Genomic DNA, 23,450 nt, shown 5'->3' with positions numbered 1-23,450 from the left:
GTTAAGGTTTCCTATCACTGCAAGCTTATCTCGATCCTTCCCTCTGAACAACGCAACTCCGTGCAAGAACATCTTTATTCCCACAGGTGTTTCACAGAGCGCTTCTCCACGTCTCTTTATTTAACCGCTTCCCTTCTACACTGAGCATTAACGCAGCGCGCCCAACCCCTCAGCGGGCGGGGGGGGGGGGGGGGGGGGGGGGGCACAAGATGGCGGCGCCGCCTCTCCCCCCTCCCCTCCCCTCCCCTCTCCACCTGGCGCCGCGTCACGTGACCGGGGCCTTCCCCCTCCCTCCCCCTCCCCTCCCCGCGCCGTGACGTCAGGCGGCGAATCTACGGCGCGCCACTGGTGACCAAGCTCTGCACACGCGGAGGCGGACGGCTCCCCCCGCCGGTAAGCGCGCCCGGCCGCCACGCGCCAGCCCGGCCCCCCCCCGCCCGGCGGCGCGGCCCCGGCGGCGGCCCCGTGCGGCGCGGCGCGGCGGGAGGGCGGGGAGGCCGCGCGCGGCCCGGCGCCTTCCCGCGGGCTTTTTGGGCCTCTGCGCTGCCGTCGTTTTTTTTAGGGCGCGGGGGGCGGGCGGGCAGCGCCGCCGGGGGCAGCCAATCGGCTGCCGCGGTGCTCCCGTGCCGCGCGGCGATTGGTCGCGGCGCGGAGGGCGGGGCGAGCGCCCCGCGCGCCCATTGGCCAGGCTGAGGCCTGGGCTCTTCCTCGGCGCGGGGGCAGCGGCGCCGCGAGCCCCCAGCGGGGTGCGCGCCCCCCGCCCAGCGCCGTGCTGCGCATGCGCCTCGGGGGGTGGGGGGGGGGGGGATTGAGGGAGAGCGGGGAGCGGCCGTTAGCGGCCGTTAGGGGCCGTTAGGCGTGCGCGTGCCCGCCGGGCGGGGCGCGGCTCTGCGCAGGCGCGGCGGCGCCCCCCGTGAGGGCAGGGCCCCCCGCGAGGGGTTTTTGGTGCAAAAAAATGTTTTTTTGGCGGTGTTTGCCCCCCGCGTCTGCCTCTCGCTCCGCCACAGAGCCCCAGCGCATCGCTGCGGGTGGTCGTGGTCTGAAGGGCGGCGGGGGTCGGGCTGAGGACAGGGCCCCGGGGGCTCCCGAGTGCCTTCCCGCAAAGGTGCTCGGCGCAGGGTGAAGGCTGCACCGGTCGCCAAGGCGGAGATGGAGTGCGGGTGGCTTTCGAGGGATGGGTTGTGGCTGTGGTTCATGTGGCGTGGAGTGGCGGGCTGCCTGCGGCTCCGTTGGATAGCTTGTATGGCCTGTGAGCCCCAGTATGCGTCTTATCCTCCTTAGCTGACTCTGCAGTCTGAAAAATGATGTGTGCGTTTAATTTGTGATCCCTGAGCTGTATTTATTGGTCATCTAAGAGTTCATAGAGTCATAACGGTTGGAAAAGACCTCCAAGACCATCTGGTCCAACCATGCCCCTACCACCAATGTCACCCACTAACCCATGTCCCTGAGCACCACGTCCAACCTTTCCTTGAACACCACCAGGAACAGTGACCCCACCACTTCCCTAGGCAACCCATTCGAATGCCTGACCCTTCTTTCTGAGAAGGTAAAAAGAGGGAAGGCTTCATACAGTTTCTGTTTTAATTCTTGGCTGCTTGTTCCCTCTTCTTTTTTTCTAGTAACCTTGATGTAGACTAGCAAGACCTTGAGCTTTTCATGTGTTCATGTTCATCTGCACCATACTGAGCATGATGGTGACACCTAGGGAGTAATAAATAACGGGAATCCAAAACTGAAAGGGTAGTCACGGTGGCAGTGATTTGCTGATGGTGCAAAACAATGACAGACAAATATATAATTTAAGCAACAGATGTAATTTGCTGTGATTCTTACCGTAATAATCTAAAAGTGTAGCCCGTGAAGACTGTAAATTGTCTTTTTCCGGTCCTATATCAGAACTTGAGTAATCAAGATGTTTGCAGGAGGCTGGAGCTTTGGATGCTGGGATCTATATTTTTCCCAGGTCACACCTCTTCGTGAAAGATGAAGACAATTACAGCCTTCGGTTTGGTCTCTCTTGCAATCTCTTAGAGTATTCACAGCAAGTTACATTCATCACAGAGGTAACGTTAGAGTCGTTCCACCCTTATTTCATAAATTATTTCAACACGGACATATAATCAGATTGTAGCTTTTACATATAAAATATGGAGCCTGGCAGTAATTGTATAATCCATACATTTAAAAAAAAAAAAAAAGTCAAATGCAGTGACGTGACAGCCTGATGATGGACTGTGACTTTTTCAGTATGTTCAAACATGTCAGTTTTATTAGCATTTTGGGTAATGTAATTCAAACGACCTGAGTTAAAAACATTGAGCTAATCCTTTCATATCATTCTTCTGTAGGAAATACTGTATATTAATGGCATCAATAATTTCTAATTTATTTGCATGAAAGTTTCCCGTTTTAAAAGTTTCCTAAAGCCTGAGCTCATTTGTGGAAAAATACTTGGAGAGACGTGATGTGTGTGGAACAGATTTCAGTCACAATGCTCCATTAAAACCTTCTGTGAGGAAGAACAGCTTTTTTGCATTAGTGTGTACACCATTAGAAAACAACAAAAAAAAAACATAACTGCTTTGCCTAGTTGTTTTTTGATCTTTTTAAATATCTGCAGACTTGTGTTTTTGTGCATGAGATGAAATGTGGTTGGACTGAAATTGTTGAGTGGCTCCCACATACGAATTTCCTAATGTGGCATAGAACTTAGATGTTCTCATCCTTCAGGAAACAGAAAGGTTGTGCTGGATGATCTATCACTCAAATAAAAATGTTGGTTAAAGATACATCTGGCCTAGTTCGTTCCAGTGAATGCCACATCATTATGGTGCGTGTTAAGATTACTGTGTTGGCTTTTTAGGTTGCTCCTATTGGAGTACAGGTTATCCTTTTGTAATGAGCACAGTGCCAAAATCGGAGAGGGATACATGACGACCTGATTCTACAAACTGTGGTGGCTGCGGTTCTTTCAGTGACATATATACATATATTTAGTGAAACGAGCTGTTCAGTTGTCCACAAAACCAGCTGTGAGCCTTAGGAATCTCTCTTCTGTGCCTTGTATCATCTAAGGAGTTAAACAGCTTTCACTTTGGGCAAGTCGGTGATCAGCAGCCAGCCAGTTTTTCTGCCCCCTGAAGGTTTTATTTTGCATCTGCCTTGGTGGCTCTGGAGCAGCCCGGTATGTGCTGCATAAGGTGCAGTTGCCCCCGGTGCTCTGCCAGCAGCACAGACCTGTTCCCAAAAATCAAAGGCTGAATGCAGATCAAAATCAAAGGAAAGTCAAAAGATGACCGGGGAGGTTCCATGACCAAGGAGGAAACAGGACCCAAGGGCACATTTACATTTTTTTTTTTCCTAAAATCTAGTCATCATCATGAGATCGCCCTTCCCCTCCAAAATTTGCATCAAAACGCCACGCAAACTCATCCAAGCTTATGATTACACCCTGCAAACCACCCCTCTCATTCCCACACGCAGCGGGGCTTCCCAGCACAGGCCGGGTGCAGCCGTGGGTTGGCTCCAGTCCTGTTTGGTCTCCCTGAGACCGTGCTGTTCTCTCGAGCCAGGGCTCCGGGTGCTGTCACACAGTCACCGTCGCTCCCGGTACATCCGCAGCAGTGCTCGGGCCGGTGCTGGGTGCCTGGGCTCCGTGCGGGGCAGCGAGCTGGCGGCTGGTGCTTCCCTCACGCCTCGGGCTTGCTGCCTGGCCCAGCGTGACACAGTCACTTAACAGACACTTAACCAGTTACACCACCGTGATGATTTCATCTCTGGTCTGTTGCCTTCGCGCCAAACAACGTTAAAAAAAAGTTTATAAAAATTTAAAGGAAAAATACCTGTGCCTATTTTTCTTCTAAACTTTTTTTATTTTTAATTTTTGCCGTTTTGGTCAGTGCTAAAACAGAAGCTTAATGAATTTGTTGATGTGTGTGAATAAAACCAGTGAAGAAGTAAAAAATACAAACATGTTGTCCTTGCAATTTCTAGAGAAACCTCAGAAGTGTATTTTGCTTTGCAGAAATGAAGTTACAGCAAGGGCTAGCGAACCTATGTGCCCCTTCACAAAGAGATAACCCTAGCGCCATTCGGAAACGGGCAGTGGTGATGTTCCAAAAGCGAGGTGCTTGTTTGTAAGGCTCAGGCCTGCCTTCCAGTGCTGCATTAAAAGAGCTGCTAATTGCCAGCCTGTTTTTGTTGTCCTATTTTGTTGACCGCTTCCTGGGTTATGTTTAACTGGGCTGGGAGGTTCCAAATGCTCTTGGTTTCTTCGGTGCTTAGCAGTACGAGCAGACATTTTAATTACCTATGCATTTCCAAGTCTAAAAGTAGAATGCTTTGGGACTTTAAAGCCCACCAAGTTCCAGCCCCCTGCCATGGGCAGGGACACCTCCCACCAGACCAGGCTGCCCAAAGCCCCATCCAGCCTGGCCTTGAGCACCTCCAGGGATGGGGCAGCCACAGCTGCTCTGGGCAGCCTGTGCCAGGGCCTCACCACCCTCTGAGTGAAGAATTTATTCCCTATACCCAATCTAAACCTGCTCTCTTTGAGTTTAGAGCCATTCCGCCTTGTCCTATCCCTACACCCCCTGACACAGAGTCCCTCCCCAGCGCTCCTGCAGGCCCCTTTAGGCCCTGGCAGGCCGCTGTAAGGTCTCCCCAGAGCCTCCTCTTCTCCAGGCTGACCAACCCCAGCTCCCTCAGCCTGTCTTTGCAGGAGCAGAGGCTTAAGTTATGTGTGCGCATGGAGTAGGCATGGGGGAAGCAGGCAGGGCTGTTAAGGCGTGCAGTGTTTTCAGTGTCTGGATCCAGGTGCATACACCTCTACAGATGACTGTTTTGCTACAAACATGCTTATAGATGCTTTCCTGTCTGGTATTTCTTTGTTTCATTGTAGTTAAAAAGAAACGTTCTCACTGTGCTCAGCCAAGTTTTTGGCATCTCAAAAGTCCCTCTCAAAGATACAGCTGCAAAGACATATGAACGTTAAAATTAATTTCAGTTATCCAACCCATTCTACGATTCTTCAAACAGGAACACAAAGTCATCAATTTATATAGAGGTAATTGTTTCATGTGATTTTGTTTGTTTGTTTGTTTGGGAATCTGTACAGTAACGTGTGATAAAACCTTTGTGGGAAACATCTAAGCAAGAAGGTTGGAAGCATGGAGGTCTTCAGATCTCTGATTGAAACAAAGAAACCAACTGTTTGTGTTCCCTTTGGATTGCCTTAAAAGCTCCCGCACGGCTCTGTTCCTTTGCTGTACCAGACAGGTTTCTACATTTGGGCCTTCTCTGGAAGCCTGCCTGTTTCCGTCCCGCGCGGGTTAGTGATGGGGCTTGTTTGCTTTTGGTAAGTTAGCAGAAGATGTTTGGTGAAACACGAGGTGCTCCACCCGGAGCTGGCTTGAGGATGTGCTGTAGCAGGAGGACGCTCGCTGCAGGGTGCTGTAAGAAGGTGCCTAACACGCTGGCACCACCCTGGCACCACCCGCTTCTCCTTTTTCCCGAGGAAAAGCACGAGCCTGGTGTTCTGTTCCCTCAGGTTTGTTACCTCTGTCTTCGCTGCCAGCTTTCAGTGCCAGCAGAGTAAAAGGCTGTGCCTTTTCATGCTCCCCATGTGAGGCAAATCTGGATGTATCTTACTCCTTATAGGGAAAGGGGTTCTCACCTTATGTCATATAAATAATGAATAGGATATACGCGTCGGAAAAGTCAAAAGGGAACAATGAAAAATCTAAAAGCATCCATAAGCTGCGGCTTGTTTGTTTGTTTGGCAGCAGCAGGATAAAGTGAACTGAATACTCAAAATTACTATTGAGCATACGTATCCCTTATTAGGCACAACCTGATTGTTGTAAGTCAAAGCTAATTTTTTTTTTTTGATTGGATCCAGTGGTAGCATAATATCTAAGTTCACAGATACACTCCACAGAAATGTTTTATGGATGTTTTCTTCTAAATTTGCCTACTTATTTTCTATTGTTTCCGGGTTTCTTGGTATAACAATGGAATGATTTGAATTGCATTTGTTTTTTTTCTCCCTGTTGTTCAAATTTTCACTTTAAATTATTTACAAGTCTGAGACTCGGAGATGAGAGCCTAATGAATGCTTTTAAAAATAAAACCTTCTTCTTTAAGCGTGTTATGCTTCATGTTTTGAATTTATAACACAAGCCTTAATGAATAGTTTCCTAGTTACTCTCATCTTGGAATTTATGAGCTGTCCTATTTACAAGTTTTACCTATACAATGGGAAGATAATTCCTGTTTATCTTAAATGAAAAGAACTCTTCTTGTTAACAAGCTTAAACCGCTAATTAGGGGTAATATAGCGATAAATACCATGTCAAACCCTTTAACAATGAGAAGATGCAATATTTAGTATTTGGGCCTTTTTCTGCTGCCTTCTGTGCAAGAACAGAGCGTTGTGGGTGTGTTTTTTTTTTTTTTTTCTTTTTTTTTTTTTTTTTTCTTTGATATCTCATTTGAGTATCAGGTTACTAAAAAGTATTTTAGGGGAAAACAGTGGCCTGCAGGTCCTTTCCCTACAGGAAGCAGCTCCAGTTATGTCCCACGTGTAGGGTGTTGGTGCCCACGCGCTGTAACGTTGGTCGCTGTTGGCAAGGCTTCAGAAAAAGAGCACAAGTATGGAAGAGCCCGGATGCCTTCATGTATGTGTGCGTGTGATGTGTTGTTAATGGTTAAGCTGTTCTGCTCAAGGAAAAACAGTAGGACTAGCAGTAGTTGCTTTGTTTTGAGCCTACATTAATGTAATTTAATCAGGAAGGAAAGAAAACCTGGGACTAGAATTTGATGTCATTTACCTGAATATAAATGGGAGTATCTCCATTTAGTGTAACAGAATTTTTTCAATTTGTGTCAAAATGATCAAAATCAGAGCCTGACACAAGCCCCCCTTCTCATAATTTGTGCATACAAAAACAAAGAAATAAAATTGCACTTTTTATTTGTCTAAATATTAACCTAAAACCCCAGAGTTCAGTTTCAGAGCAGAGGTTTTGTAATACATTGTGGTTTCTTGCCGGTACCGGGAGCTTCGCAGGTAAATGCCTTAAGAAGAAACATCTCTTTTTTTGTTGTTGTTGCTTGTGATTAGAGTTGAGTTGTCAAAGCTACAGACTCATGACTTTGAGAGCCATTCTAAATCTAGGTAGCTTGAAACCCCTTGACAACTATTTTCATGGACTCATTTGTGTGTGCCTCTGATGACACCTGCAGAGGGTTGTGTGTAGGCTTTGTTCCCTGTCTGATTTTCTTTTTGTCACCCAGGGAGTTTGTAATAGGGATGGCAAAATGAGGAAGGAAGGAAGGAGAGGAAGAGACTGAAGAGAAGGGAGATGAGGTCCGACTTTGGAGGTATCCCTTCTGCAGCTCTGCAGCAGACGCCTGGTAGGATGAAAGGAGCTCCTTGTCTTGCAACCCAGGAATCCCGCTTGGGCATGAGATTATTAGGTATGATAGGCAGTTGGTTGGAGAGGACAAGAAAACACCTGAGAATGCATTTTGCCAGCTCTGTTCAGGCTACTCAGTTTTCATTTCCATGTGAAAAACATGCTGAGCTTTGCAGGTGGAGGCTGACTTAGAGGGATGCCTTCTCCTTTTCCTCCTTATCATCATTATGATTTTAGATGTTGCTGGTGTCGGCAGAGTATATTCCGAGGTACAGCACTGAACAGAGACTTTTTTGGTCAGAGAACGGGGAATTTTCTCGTTTGTATGCTAAGGGTGTGTGCCCCAAGGGGTACCCAATCAGGGAAATTTTGTAGGAGGAGGTATGCAAGCAGAGGTAGTATCTTAGACCAACTACTATAGATGGAGAGAGGTAGGCAAGCTTTCAGGCACACGAGCCGGTCTTTAAACCTTCTATTGATACCAAGATAATTAAAAATATACTTGAAATAACAATAATAAAGTTAATCTCTGAAATTTATATTTAAATGTTGTATGGAAGTGCAGATGTGTAAGGAGTGTGTCTGTATGTGGGGTCAAAATGTATTTTATTTATACATTCGTTATAAGTTCTCAAAGGTCATTAGACCTGTAATTACAGAGCTTGGGATAACATCTGATCTAACAGACAGTGCTGAGAAGACTTCATTTCATGTAGCCATGGTTTCACTCTGATTTTATTTTTTTAAATTCATTTTCATCCGTGTAAGTTATATTTCAAAACTCCATGTTATCCATTTTGGGAGAGGAGAAGTACGCCACATAAGTATTTAAATGTTATTTGAATAAACCACCTAGAAAGCACAGAAAGAAAGAATGGTATTCTCCCTGAAATAAAACTGCAGTAGGGATTTTGATTTATAAAAGAAGATGTTCACAGTGCTGGAATTGTCTAACCCATCAGAACTGCCACGCATAAATAATTACATAATTTCACACTTTCCAGTGAAGTCAGACCCTGATTAAGAAGTTGACAGCCTGAGAGAGTCCGCTCTTTGACAGTGATGTCTGTATTCCCTAAATTCGTAGAGACTGAATCCAGGAAAACAGACAGAGATTTAAACCATTTACTTTGAACAAGAACCCTCAATGACAAATGTTTTTTTCTTATTAAAAAAAAAAAAAGTTTTCATGCTTTAAATGCATAGATATTTCAGCTTCTCCACTTTCAGCTAGCATAGATTTTGCTGATACCAGGTCTTCTCACTGTCTTGGTCCTCACTGTCTTTCAGTATGTTTGATATTCATATTTCTTTTTTATTCCCTCTTCCGTGCTGTGCTTTTTTTCTTCCTTTTCTTAAACAAATAGCTGATATGGTAATACGAACTCTAATAGGAAAAAGGCATTGTTTAACTCAGTTGGGGTACTACTAATCCAGTCACCAAATGTAACCGTAACACAGCATGCATTTTAATTATTAAATATAATGGAAACTTTGCATTTTAAATCTAGAGCTATAAACCACTTCTCTGAAAACGCACACTTCAGCACTCCGATTTTAGATTGCAGTGAGTTACAGGGCCGTATTCGTTGATCGGTTATTAGAAGTTCAAGATCAGTAGCAATCAGTGCTTGTGGTAATTTTAATGTAAAAACATACAGATAACGCAGTCATGCCGGTCATTCCAAATGAGGGTAATTTAAAGGCATTTTCAAGACTAATCCTTCCCCAAATTCCAGTGCTTTGTAAAGTGTGATTTATTACTAAATGCCATGTTGTTGAGGTCTTTGTTTGCTTAGATATTTATTTGTTTAGATAGTTCTACAGAGTGCTCCTAATGCACTTTCAATGTCTTTCTACTAAAACCAGCTGAAGGGTAGAGCAACTACAATGTGTTTGCTCGTGTTTGGTCAATACCTTTTTTGCAACGAATACATTTTTTTTCATAAATCCTAAGAATAAATAAATATAACAAATTCTAAAAGAAATACTCTTAATGTCTAAATGCTTTTTAACATAAAAACTAAATATACTCTTAGAGAGAATGTGGTTTTTAGTGAATCATCATGAAAACTTAATAACCTGTGCATGAGACGTGCACGCTTGGAGCTCTGCTCTGGTTTCAGAAGCAGGGGACATCTCATTATCGAGCAGCTCCATTTGGCTTGGAGGAGGCTTTGCTTAGGTGCTTGCTTCATGATGCCAGGATGTTTCTGTCAGCTGGCACGGCACAGGTGCAGGACCAAGGCTTTCCTGATGCAAAGTGTGTGGTAGAAGCTCCATGGAGTCAGTGCCATCTTCTTTTTGCCCAGGTTGCTTGACCCAGCAGCTCTGCTTTTAGGGTTCAGGACTTGTGCTCGCTGTCTCACTGTCCTTGTTCTCGCTGGAGGAGGCTGTCCCATGTAAGTTAATTTGTTGTTGTTAGAGTTGGTATTTTTTTTTGTTTGTTTCTTGTGTTTCTTCTTCTCTTCTCTCTGTGTATTTTATTCAAGTATCTATCTCAGGACTGCCTATCCCACTTGGTGATCCAGACATCTTAAAGCTTGGTGTTGAGCAGTTCAGTTAGTTGTGCCTGACATCCCTGGTGTGGACACAGTCTGAAATAATTTTGGATGTGAATTTTGGAAATCAAGTGCAGATTTTTGTTCTGTAGGACCACCCTAACCCTTGGAACATCCATGCTGTCTGGTTCGACCATCCTTTTTCCATCATCTTTTTCCTCTTGGTCTTCTGTCGTAAATTTCATCAGCTGGTAACCGATTTTACCCTTGCAGCCTTTGCTGTTGATTCTGTTTTTGTTTTCAAGGATACATTTGTCATGGCCCAGCAACTTTCTGAGTCTTTCTTCAGCTCCTCGCTATTCATCTGTATTACAAATGAAATTATAGCATTGAAACAATTATGGTATCAGTGTCTGGTAGATCCTTAACATTCGTACTTTGTAGTTCTCTCTTCTTACGCATCTTTTTCGAGTGTGTGGCGGGGCTGTGTGTAGGTGATATCTTCTGCCTGTGAGAGCTGGGGCAGGGCTGTGCTCCCTGGCAAAATGGGAACCCCGAGAGCTGAGGTACAGCTTGGTTTTGTGCCTTTTGCTGTGCTCCAGGCTGAAAATAGGATATTGGTAGTTGGAAATGGGATAAGGTTACAGCATAAACCTTAAGGCCATGGCTGTTTGTCTCTTGTTGCGTTATATCGTGCTTCGTTTTGGAATCGACCTGCTTATGTATGAGTTGTTTTCTGTATTTATAGATATATTTATATATTAAATAAACTCCTTTTTATACCCTTGAGCCCTTTGGCTCGCACAAACTTCTGGGGCTTTCTGTCAGCCTCCGTGTGCCTCGGGCAGGGGTGCACCGAGGGTCCCTGCTCCACCTCCCCGGGGTGAGGCCCAGGCGTCTGGGCTGCTAGGCCATCAAGTTTCCCATCCAGTTGCTTTTCTTCTTCCCTCGTGGCCCTCTCCTGTCTCCCTCCCTATTTATTTCTTAAAAAAATTTGTGGAAGCGTACCGACTCTAAGTATGAAGTGAATTTTTACAGCCCGGCCATAAATTCCCAAATCTGGGGGGTTTGTAATGGAAAGGCTTAGAGGGGGAGAGGGGCAGGCGCGCTATAATACATATGTAACCTTTTTTCCCTCTCTTTAGTGAATAGACCGTTTAAACTAAATTAAGTAAAGGGTATAAATTCTGTTGTTTCAGTTTTTAATATTTCATGGCTGATTTTATAGATAAAAATTACATTTAACAGTAAATATGAAGAAGAATTTATACAGCCTGTTCTGGTTTGATATGGAACAGCAAATCCCATTTCTCTGTAGCTGTAAAGAAAATTCATTATAATGTCTTTGGTTGTAAGAGATGGCTTCATTGTGATTAGTTACACTGATAATAAAACAACCTTTTTACAAATGGCACAAGATACATGGGATTTCACGTGTCTGCCTTTTAACAGCATTGAATTTGTGCATTTGCTACCTTTATTCTGTAGTCCTTTTTCTTTCATAACCGGGCACTTCAGAAATCTGAAAGTTATTGAAAATAGTCTAATGTAACTTAGTATTTTGTTCCTAATTGTTGAGTTTTCTAAATAAAAACACTAATTACAAAAAAGTGTTTTTATGTCATTTTAGACAACAAAGTTGGGGGATAAAATAATTAAATCTGGATATCTGGTATTACTTCTGAATCCTTTTTAAGCATCTAAAGAAATATCTTGAGTTTCAGATGCCCTATTCCCAGTGACTTCAGCTGGATTTAGGAGTTTGTGGGTATTCTCAGTATTTCAAACAGATAGCGTGGCACTAGGATGCCTGCTAAGCAGTTGACAGTCCAAGTGTCGGCTTTTTGCAGGTGGATTTTGTGAGGAATTTGTAGCCATTAAAAAAATATTTACTTATTTTTCCTCTGTGTGTGCTTCTAGGAATTTGTAGATTTCCTTAGCACGATGATGCGAAATGGGTACGATGAGAAAAGTGTCATGGTTGTTTTAATTACAGCCTTTGCAGGTTTATATTGCTGCGGTTTGTGCTGTTGCAGAGGTTCAACAAGTAAAACCTTCTGCACTGCTTACTTTATAGAAATAATATCATATATCGAAATCCTGAAAAATGGTGCGTGTGCTACAAAGTGATATTTTTATGTGTAAAATAGAATTACAGGGCAACTGTTGGAAGTGAATTCCTTTCCTGCTTCATGTAAGAAGTGAACGAGGACACGGCTTCAGAGTGAGGAAGGCTGCGGAGCTGACAAACCAGAAGTTGTAGTTGATTATCAAATATTTATGGAATTTACCGGAAAGTGAAAATCTGAATCATAGTGCTTGGGAGAAATAGGATGTAATGATCGAGCGTTCTGGAAAACACAAAATGGAGCAGAACGCTTAATAGAAGGTTTCACTTAAAAAGAGATGAGCAATATTTTTGCTCTTCTCTTCTGCAAGCTTTAATTTTAGACTGTTCCCTCTTCTTACATTGATTATTACAGCTAGGAAAAGAACTCCTGTAGCACTTGTTAAAAGTGTTGTCACAAAATGAATAGCAGGAAAATGGCTATTGATGACTGAAACACGGGACTAAATATTTCTTTTTACCACTCGAGAGCAAAACAGACTGTGCCTGTACTCTTTGCTCGAGGAAGCAGCCTGTCTGGCGTGCAGCCTGCTTTCTGTGTCCGTATTGCTCCGTCGGAGAAATTAACTCTGTCTGTAATTGGGGCTGGTGTAGCTCCGCTGCTTAGTAAGCCGGGAGCGTGGAGCCAACCTGCTGCCCTGTCGACAGCGCGGAAAAACTGGCTTTGCATCCTGGCTGTGCTCTGCTGTTATAAATCATCGTGCAGGTAGCCCATAAGGGTGAGCTTGTGGTCCTCCGGATCCTCGCGCAGTCTGAACTGAGTGATAGCCTACTTAGTAATATGTCAATTTTTTCCTCTAAGGAAACGTCGGGACAGCTGTAATTTCTTATTCTAGCTTGGTCTCCGTGAGCGTGCCCATTGTCGCCACAGAATATGTTTTCTTTGTTCATTAAAACCTATTGATCTCAGGAAAGTTTGTAAGATTGATTTTAACTCAGTGCTTTTCAGGGAATTAGTAGTATTTTTAGCAATAACACTCTCCTAATGCATTCCCAAGAGAGAGTGATGAATAGAGGAAATGCAAAGGCAACTTACACAAGTTGCAGTCCCCAAGGTCTCCTCTCATGGGGAAAAATCGTGTGTCTCTGCTGGCGTGCGATGCGTGGAGCCTCGTCTGGAAGGGGCCTCACAGGCTGTTGGGCTTGTTCGGGCTGCTTGCCCAAAAGGGATGCGGGGAGGAGGAGGCGATGGCTGCGGTCACTGCACTCACCATTACCTGTTTTTCCCCCTGCAGAGAAGGAGCACTACAGGTGTTACCCTGAGCACTGCAGCTGTAGGTGCTGCTGCCGCCTGTAGACCTGGGCAGAGGACAAGACTGCTTACCCTGGACTCCACTTCTGATGTTTCTCAGTGATCTTTCATAGTTGGGGTGCTGACTGGAGGTAGGATTTTGTGATGAACTGAAGGCGACACACTGCAGCCCTATGTAGCTGTTACGTAATATCCCTTAAAATACCGAGATTTTGCACTAGATATCTGTATAATAGAAAACTAATGAGCAAGGTGCAGCTGTTTGGCATAGTAGAATGAAGCTGCACAATTTTTGTAGATACCAAGGAAGTGGTCTGGTCTCCAGTGCGACTGTACTATATGTACTATTCCTAGAGGAGGAATGAAATGTTCATTGCCAGTGAGTCCTTCTTTGGGAATGCACTTGAGCACATGTGCCTAACTTCAAACCTCGGAGGAATCATTCTCAAACTATCCCCACGCTTAAGTATATTGCTAATTCTGGAAGATAACTAAATTTCAGGGACTAATTTGGGTAGGCATAGAATTTGTTGCACTGATACAAGTAGACATGGGGGAAAGTGGTACTACTGATAAGGAGCAGCATTTAAAACCTTCATGGTATTTGTTCCAAAAGTACCAGTGCTGCAAATTCTTTGTACAAGGGGGTAATTGGGAGTTTATAGGTGATGGTGGTGTCAGCAAGGGGTTGTCCCTACTCCTCTTGGATTGCTTCCCATCCCCCTGGTAAGGACCTGTCCTGGGGAGATCTGGTTTCTCTGCATGGCTGCGGTGCAAGGTGGATTTTGCTCTCACATCTCCTGTCCTCACTCTCCTGGGTGTACAGAGCGCTTCTCTGCAGCACAGCCCCTGCCTTGGTCGCCTTCTCTCTCTTATCCACTGACCAGGAATGCGTTTTTCTGGTCGTCTTTTGGTTTCTCTTCTCTCCATGGCTGGAGGAAGGGCACCTTTTGTAGCTCCATGGTTAGCTGTGGCAGAGGGCTTGGGGATGGGGAAGGGAAGAGGCTCCATATTGTGCCGCGAGAGTAGCTCATGACTCATCACAGGCACCGCAGCAGTCAGCGCTAGTTCTTGTATCATCTCATATTGCAAGTGCCACCGTAACATCTGTACGCCTCCCTCTGCTGTCTTGTATTTGCTTCCATCTGTTGACACAGTCGGTGATGGAAATTAGAGTGAAATTCAATGGTAAACTCTTGAACTTTTCAGAGCGGAGAAGTACAGAGCTCTAAAAGGCGTGCAGTGACTTCAGCTGAAGCAGGGTTTGTTCTCGTGAAAGCAAATAACAGTTATTACAGGGGAAGCCAAGCTTCGCACTGCTATGGATGGTTTAAGTCTTGGTGACAATCATCTGAGGTTATGGGGGAAAAAATCACCCTATCTGTTGCAGGGGAGCTGGCAGAACTATTGTGATTGCTTGCATGTATTATAAGGAACTGTGGAGGAGAAAAGGGGTAATTTGACACGCAGCCTTTCCGCCGTGTGTTGGAGGTTTATCACCTATGCAGCTGAGATCTGTGTACCGCTATCACCTTTTTATACTAATTTCTAATGGTGGATATTACACTCTCTTTGTTAGCGATACAGTCGTACAAGGAAACGAAGCTGCTGCGTGTGCTTTGCTGAAGTGAGCTGGGGGGCTAACGCACTGTGACAGGGATTAGGGACAGCATCTGTAGCACGGAGCCCTGCTGAATACACCGGAATGAGAAACAGCCCCCCCACTTCAACTGCTCCTCGGCCCCCTCCCCCTCCGCCTTATTTAAGCAACTGAGCTGGAAAATCAAAACTGAAAAGAAAGTCTGGGTTTCATATGTCTTACAGGACTGAGCTGAAGTACTTCCAGTGTGAGCTTCTGTGTCGATGTACAGGAAAATGGGCTTTGTCTTTGTGTAATAAGCTAATAGTTAAAATCGAGTGCGTCACTGTGTATCAACACTGATACTATGCTGGTTCGGTATGTGCATATGTGTAAATGTATATCTTCTAATGAGTGTGTGTTTTAATTGATGCTAATGCCACCTGTCAGTTCTGTAGGTACGCCTAGCAGAGAGACACGTAACATTTCTCTTGGAGCCGCTTTTCTCAGAGAAACGCAATTACTTCCGTGTGTGAAGTGGCCACCAGGTGTCATCAGAATGCTTTTATTTTTATTAATTTCTTGTTTTCTTTAGAAGTGTATGCACAATTTGTATTCTTCTCCGGAAACTTTCTTCACCTACTGCACGAATAGGCCTAACTCCTTACGTTACCTGTTCAGTGAAAAACTCACGGAGCCATTTTCCTCTTGTCATCAGCCTATTAAAGGATCTCAGCTGAAAATAAGAAGCACAGTAACACCAAGTGTGCGCATGGACACACAAATTATTATATGCACTCTTTGCCACAGTCATTTAAAAAGGGGGATAAATACATTAAGCCAAACCACGTGGACCTAATTTACCTTAGTAGAACTTAGAGTCATTAAAGAACAACAAGCGAGGCAATTAAAGCCATCAGTCAGAAGACACCAGCATTTGAAACATGTTGGGTTTCCCTTTCTACCTTCCACCATCCTCCCTCCTTTTTGTGCCTTTCATACAGTTTTTATGTTCTAACTTCATACTTGCAAGTATAAAGTACTTCGTACTTGCATAAATCATGGATAAAATACACTCAAACTATTGTTGGTGTACCTTTAATTTGAAATTGTTTTTGTTAGGTTATTTTTTATATATACAGTGAGCTTCTGCTCCGTGAGTATCTGGGTAATAAATAACTGAAAAATGCTCAATATTTTCAGTTTGATTGTGTGGGTTTTTGTTGTTGTCATGTAAAAAATGACAAGAACATTCCAATGTGAAAAAAATGCATATTTCTGTCTTTTTTTTTCCTTCTTCCTTGCATTTTTTTCTACTTCCTGCTTCCCTTCTGCATCCTGGTTCATCTTACTCAAAAACCAGTCTCCAGGCTGGCAGAGAGCTGGCTGCTTGGGTTGGGCTTTCCAGCTGTGTTAGCAGGCAAGTGCAGCCCAGCCTTAAAGAACTGGGGCCTCTTGGCTGCTTTTCGTATGACACAGTAGTAGAAAACAAGGGGCCAACAAAACTATCTTCCCTTGTTTTTATTTATTTTTTTTATTGTTTGTTTTAAACGAAAGCTGGTGAAAACTTAGGAAATCTTGACAAGAACCAGACACCAGAATAGCTGTCTAGGAAATCTGTACTCCTTTTGTTTTAAAGGAGGACAGAGTCAGAGTTTCTAGGGTAAAGATTATAAGAGCCAGCTCGCAAGAAATAGTGATTTTACCTTACTTTTGACTTTTTCTGTAAAAGTGCAGGAAAAAGTAAAACTTTTTTTTTTCCAGTTGGCAGCATGGTAGCGATAGTGCATTTGTGCTTCCCCTGACACAGTTCAGTGTGATACACGGTATGTCAGAGTACCACAGCCTATGATAGAGAAGAAATTCAAATTACTTTTACTTTTTTTTTCTTTTCTAGTTTTAATTGGTGAAGTTGGTGAGAACTGCATCTTGCACGAAACCATGCAATTCTGAGGATTCCCACAAACCAAGGGACTCATTACTGTGCATGAAGAGTGATTTATTTATTTTATTTCATGGACCCGATGAGCACTCTAAACTATTTTGAGAAGACTTAAATATTGTTTTTCATCCATAAATATCACAGTGCTATAGAAATACGAACTTTCCTGGATCCTCAGAAGTCTGTTGTATATTTGTATTGCTGTTGCAGTATCTATGCCTCCCTCTGGAAATAGTCAAAATTCTTTGAATTTGTAAGTCAAAATATAGGGGTCTTTTTAAATTTCAAAAATTGAAAATATTGAGGTTATTCAACACTTCTTAGGAGATTCTAGGGCATTGCCTCTTACTGTCTGTCTTGGACATTGAATTATTTCTGACAGCACTTGAAATGAGTCTGTATCCATGCTTCTGTGTGTGTGTGTGTGTACTTAGCAAAACTAATCTCGTGAGTGATCATTACTGAATTTAGCAGCATTTGGCTCTTTCTGAAGTGAGGTGATGATGAAATAAGAAGCTTTCTCTTCTTCCTTTTGGTGTGAGTTAATATATACATTTTTATGTCAGGCATTCATAAAGACTTCCTTTATTTTGTCTTTTTTTTTTCTCCCTGAAGGACTTTCAGTGGTTTGGAAGCAGAAGCAAGAAGGATGTGAGTAGTATTGCAGGGTGCATTTATTTCCCTCTGATGCCCTTACAGTTTTTTCTGATGCCTATGAGAAAACGATGTTAATGAGCGCAGAGAGCTCACAGTCCTCAGTGGTACTGAGGTGATGGCTATCAGTGGGCTTCTTATTTTGCTATTTTAACTACTGTAGATTCATCAGTGTGGATGTTCCAAAGTTTTTTGTCTTTGAAAAACTGTAGCTTGCTTGGAAATCTCCTCTTGAGGCTCCAGTGCCCTAACACAATGAGTTGCTGTACACAGAGAAAAGGGATGCAACGCAGAGCTTGAAGTTCCAGTGTTCTTGAGCTACAAGGAAAAATATGTTTGTGACTGGTAGCATCGAATACTTCCCAAAGGAAAGTTGATCTTTTTTCTATTTGAACCAATAATGCTACTGTCTGGTCTGTTCCATCGATGAGAGACTCTTCTCTTGGATTAGTCACTCTGAAGGAAGAGGTGTGACCTTGTAAGACTGTGAAAAAGATACACAGTTTGATTATGACTGTTCTGCCTCTGAAAGTGAGAAAATGTTTATTTGGCACAAAGTTTACACATTGAATTGAGTGGTTCACATTCAGCTTTGTTCAGGCTATATAAAGAGCTCCTTAAATCAGTATTGCTTCATTGTATCCTTGATTTCATTGAAAGAATTAATTGTCTGAAGAAGGGAAATTTTTAACAGAGAGAAATAAAACTTTGTTTTCGATGTATCTCATCTTTTACAAACACTGCAGGTTGGATATTGAGTAGTTGGAGATGATAATATGCTGACTGAGAAGTGTTTGGGGAATTTTCATGCCAAGATTAGCACACAAAATAAAAATCTAACTGGAATATAGTACCTGTAAATACACTTTCTTTGGGTTCTTCCATAGGCATCCACACTCCTGCTGTTACAGGGCTGGCATATGAGCAGAAAGAGAAGTAAATAAAAATGTATTGAGCATCAAGTTAGGGATCTTTGCAGTTCATTCCAGGTTTATGGAACATTACTAAATTGCTTGTCCTTTTGATTTTAATTTGAGATTACAACTTTCTAAATTTCATCTGAGGATTAGGGAAATCTAAGTCTCACATTGAAAATCTAAACTGTACTGTCTGTATCTGTTGGCATAGAGAAATTACATCCTGCTTTGTGGACTACCAGAGGAAAAAAATAGTGAAAACACTCCAGTAAAATGTTTTCTATTTCTGTCAAAGAGAAGATCTTCTGTCCCCAGATGACTGATGTTTTTATATAGAGCTGTAGCAAATACAGTATCAATATACGAGAAAGCATTGTAGGGAGAATAAAAAAAAATCTGTATTCTTATCTGGTATTAAATAGTGGTAGTAGCTTAAGAAATGGTATTTTTATCATGTTTTCTATTTGTTTTCTTCTTTGTAGGTAGTGAGGAAGTGATGAGCTGTGACAGTGGACTGTATCTTTTAAATTAGATTAATTATTAAAACAAAAACTTCAAGATTCTGACCATTTGGAAGTCCTAGTGCACAGAAGAGGAGAATCTTTAGCTGTATTGGCTTTTGTGATAGCCAAAATCCTGTGTATTATGCAGTTGTAATTTAAAAATGTATCTTTCCTCATATGTGTGGCAAAGATTTTGGTATTTTTATGATGCAGATGTAGCATCTATAACATAAATATTCTCATTTTGAAGATCTTAAAAATATGTTCAACTTCTTTTGGATAGTTGAGAAATTACTGAAGAAAAGCATTATGCTAAAGACATAGCTAACATGTCCAGTAGAATTATACTGAGCTTAGCACAAGTGGTCGGGCCACAACAGGTTTCTTTTCAAAACTTAAGAACAGCAATGTGCTGCAAAGAACCTGAAAGTGTGTTAAGTAATGTATGACTGTCTCCAAGCTGAAGAATTTGTTAACCTGAAGCTAATGTGGCAAATTAATTTTTGTTCACGTCCTTTAAGAATCTGTTCAGCTATACTTGATTTATATGAGCATTAACAAAAGATTTATGTTACAAAAAGTCAACCCACTTTTGAGTTAGAACAGCTTCATTTTGAACATCAAGCATGATGTTCAGGGAGAGCTGTTTGACAGAGCTGAGTTTTCAGCTGCTGGAATACCAACGATTTGACCACTGCCTATTTCAGCTGGGCTTGATTCTATGCCCTGGTGGTCTGCTGCCTTCTGCCTGTCCATTTTATTGGTGTGGTCCAGGGCCTGCAAAATCCCATCTGATTTATTGATACGATAGGTTAAGTGGTTACCTATTACTTGTAAAAACGTACCTGGAATCTTTAAAAAGTGAAGATAGACTGAAAAGCATGAACAACTTGTATCTTGCATATTTTTAGGCTCATTGATCCATGGTTAAGGTAGTAACAACTTCAAGAGCTGTGCTTCTCCACTTCTGCTGCTGTGTGAGTCTGTCAGCATCACACTGATGTCAAAAGTCTTATTCAGTCATGCTGGAAGTGGACTTAAATGTGTGCTTAAGTTGTCATGGCTGCGGAGAGATGCTTGTTAAATCTGGGATGTGTTTTGTGGTTGTCACTTGACTTAATCAAACTCCAGGTGCAGAATCTTTGCTCCTGATGCTGATCCCTGTTGCACTCAACGCTTCATCCAAGATCTGTTTTGCAAAAAAACCCACCCACATTTAGCCATATGTATAATATTTTAGCGGTGGTCACTGGGACTGTACAAACTCAGAGTGCTTTTGATGCCTTCTTTGGTGTATCAGTTCCCATACTAATACTAAATTTAGGCTACCCATTAATTAGTGTCATGGCTTTGATGAGAGTGGAGATGAATTAGCTTATGCAGGCTGAGGGTTAGGGCAGTCCAGATTTGTGACCAGCTTGCTCCTTCGCCATTGCTCTCTTGTTTGGTGGCAAATCTGAGCAGGCACTTTCAGGGAAGAAGCTTACAATAAAGGAATAAGCACAAGAAGCAAGAGCAAAACGGTGCTGAGATGGCTCCTTTTGCCTACAGGAGTCTTACAGTGTGCTGAACACATCCTTCAGGTAACAATAGTCATTCATGCAATAAATCTGTACAAGAAGCTGAGAAGAGTTCTGCCCAAAGCTTGCTTTGTGCGTAAGGCACCACAATCCCATCAAGAAAACTGAGGCATGTGCTACTAAGGTTGTGTTAGAGACACAGTGGTGTTGTCTGAGCAAAGATGGGAGTGGGGAGAAACTGAGATGTGCTTTCATGCTGAGGGTTAGATCTTGTCTGGGGTTTGGAAAACTGACTCCATCACAGCAAATCGCTGACTGTGGTCCCAGCAAGCAGCAGTGACAGCAGCCGTTGCCATCTACGTCAGAGGATACACTCCTGCCATAAAGGCAACTTCTAGAGAGAGCTAAAAGGAACTTAAGGAAATGTAAGTCACATTTTAGCAGGGCAACAGCAGTCACCTCAAAGATGTTTAGTTTTATGTTTTGTTCTTCATGGATTACGGTTTCATGCAGGTGGACACTCCAGTGTGATGGTATTTTGACACAGGGCATATGGTGGTTGGGGCAGAGACGAATATGCCTCTGGGGAGCGTGTGCCGGGAGGAAATATTTTCATGAGCACTCATGTGTGGGTTGGAGACGAGGCACGTGAGGGCATAGAGTTGTTACTACACCTAGCTTGTTCTGTGTGCTCGAGGAGTTCCTGCCTTGATGATTGATACTTGTTAGCTGTGGGAAAGACACCAGGCTGTAGGCTTCACCAGGAGTGCTGCCTGTGACTGAAGTGGAGTGCATCCCTGGGCTGCACGGGAAAAGTTATCACAGATTGAAGGCAGAAACGAGCGTGGCCATGTACTGATGACTCAGAGGACTGTAGGCAGTAGGTAAGAAGGCAGGGGCATGAAGCACCTGTGAGGTTTGTATTTTGCATGTTACGCTTGCCCAGCGACCTGTTGGTGACTACAGTTTGCAAAGATAAAATAAGGGAAATAGATTTCTTTTTCTAAGGGCGTGAAAGCCCTTAATTGATGCAATCCGGTTGAACCGAATCCAACCAGACAAGGATGGATGCCAGAGCTGGGATTGCAATCTGTTTTTTTTTGTGTTTTTGATAGCTCGTAGAGTGGGATGAACTTCTACAGGAGACTTAGCGAACAAATGCCGAGAAGTAAGGCTAAGCCTGGGGGTGCTGCACGCCAATAAGCAGCCGTGTTTTGAGGTTTGCAGGTGGCTATCGGAAATGAGCTGAATCCGAGCGGGTATGGCAGGGAAGGCTTGTTCCGAGAGGAGCTGATACCTTGCTGTGACAGCCGGGGAGCATCCACCTCAGGTGATTACCGTATCTGCGGCTGAAAGCGGTTTGCGATTTCTGTCAGAGGTTGATCTCGGTGTGACAGCACTTTAAGGTTTAAATCAAATTATAGGATGACTCTAAATGGGCATGAAGCATGTCGGAAGAGAGTGTGGTGAGGAGCCACCAGTCCTCTGCTTATTAATATGGCTTGGATGTGTGAATTTTTGTCAATGGAGAAGCCACTAATTACCCAGACACAACCTTTGATAGTGGAAGTTTGCAGTGCAGGTATTCGTACACTGCCGGACAGGCTCTCTGATAAATTAAACGCTCTGAAAGTATCCTATCAAGAAGATGGAGGGTTGGTCTGACATTGCAAATTGGCTTATACAGCAGGGAAAAACTGCTTTTTTCCCCCCAGGTCACATAAGGGAAGAGCGGTCAGGTCTCAGTGGTGGGCTGGGAACTCGCTGTGGAAGTGCAGTGAGGCAGAGGACCCATGGCTGCTGCTTGCAGACTGTTAAAGACGGACTTGTGGTGCTCATCACTGAAATAATTCCTTGATATTTCCTAAGCAAGTTACATACATAAAGCTGTACTCCAATTAAACAACATAATTTTAATCTAATCTTTTTTTTTCCATATCACAAGCAGTGGTCGTAAACCTTTTCAGGGTATGCTTGCTCTTCAAAGGCTTCATTCCCCTCTGCTATTAATTGCTGTGGTGTTTTTGAGTATGCTGACAGGATATTGGCGTACACCAACTGAGAATATGGACCGGATTGTTTTAATTTTAACTAATTGAGGTAATATGTATCATGGTTTAGTGAAAAAGGAAAAAAATAGTACAGTGTAAGAATCAGAAAAAGACAAAGAAGCAGTATTTGGAGCCTCCAAAAGATCTGCTGGGATCTGGAGATTTTGCTTTCTCATTTAAAAGGCTGGGTACAGCTAACAGGGTGTAAGCTTGGTCAGTATTTTAGCTCAGTGATAGGCCTGCAGTTGGAAAACAGGTCTGTTCAACATCTGCAACTTCTATGCACTCAATTGCTTACAGGCCTTCCTTAAATTATCATTAGCCCCAAACCAATTTTGTTTTTACCTCTGTAAGTAACAAGTCCATTTGATTTGGGTATATTTCCCCAATTCAACACTTTTTTACTTTGTCCTCAAAACCAAGATTTTTTTTGACATGTACTTAAATACTTTTTTTTTTTTTGTACCTTGCATTGCTTGTATCAATGTTGCAATTACTTAATCTTGTCAGGAAGTACTTACTATTGTGGTCATGGCCTCATTCAATGGGTAACTGAACAAAAAAATGGATACTTGGATCTGCAGCAAATTGATGCTTAAATCATAGCATAAAGCACATAGATAAACATTTAGTATTTAATCATCTGTTAAAATGAAATGCACTTTCAATTCTCGATCGCTTCATATCAAAATGAAAAGGTAATAAACGTCAAGATTTGATTTCCCACCCCCTCCCCCCTTGTAAAGTGTGTTGGTAGCATCAGTTTTCTGCTGGTGACATCTTTTTGGGAGCAGGAAGGTCACGCTGGGAAGTTGAAAGAAAGCTTTTGGTAACTGGATGTGGATGGCTAGAGTTTGTGCTGGGGTTCAAAGATGTTCCCTGTCTCTGCACTGTTATTTCATGTCTTTTTTATTGGGAAATGAACTTCTAGAGGATTTTCATGGAGTGATGGGGAACTATACTAGTGGCATATTCTTTTATA

The 23,450-nt window shown here is 43.1% G+C and overlaps 1 protein-coding gene across 2 annotated transcripts in view; it reads left to right on the top strand.

The window, feature by feature from the left end:
- Positions 1–277: 277 nt before the first annotated feature.
- ZNF407 (zinc finger protein 407) overlaps positions 278–23,450 on the top strand; it is a 332,746-nt gene continuing 309,573 nt past the window's right edge. Inside the window, exons 1-2 of one of the 2 annotated variants that reach the window (XM_068671344.1) lie at positions 278–393; positions 13,286–13,433. The gene's annotated coding sequence lies outside the window, so the exon portion shown is untranslated. The remainder of the gene's footprint in view (positions 394–13,285; positions 13,434–23,450) is intronic. The other variant, XM_068671345.1, reaches the window with a different exon arrangement.

Source organism: Anas acuta, chromosome 2 (assembly GCF_963932015.1).
Source record: "Anas acuta chromosome 2, bAnaAcu1.1, whole genome shotgun sequence".
In the NCBI taxonomy this organism is placed as follows: Eukaryota; Metazoa; Chordata; class Aves; order Anseriformes; family Anatidae; genus Anas; species Anas acuta.
This window is presented reverse-complemented; position numbering and strand designations above follow the sequence as displayed.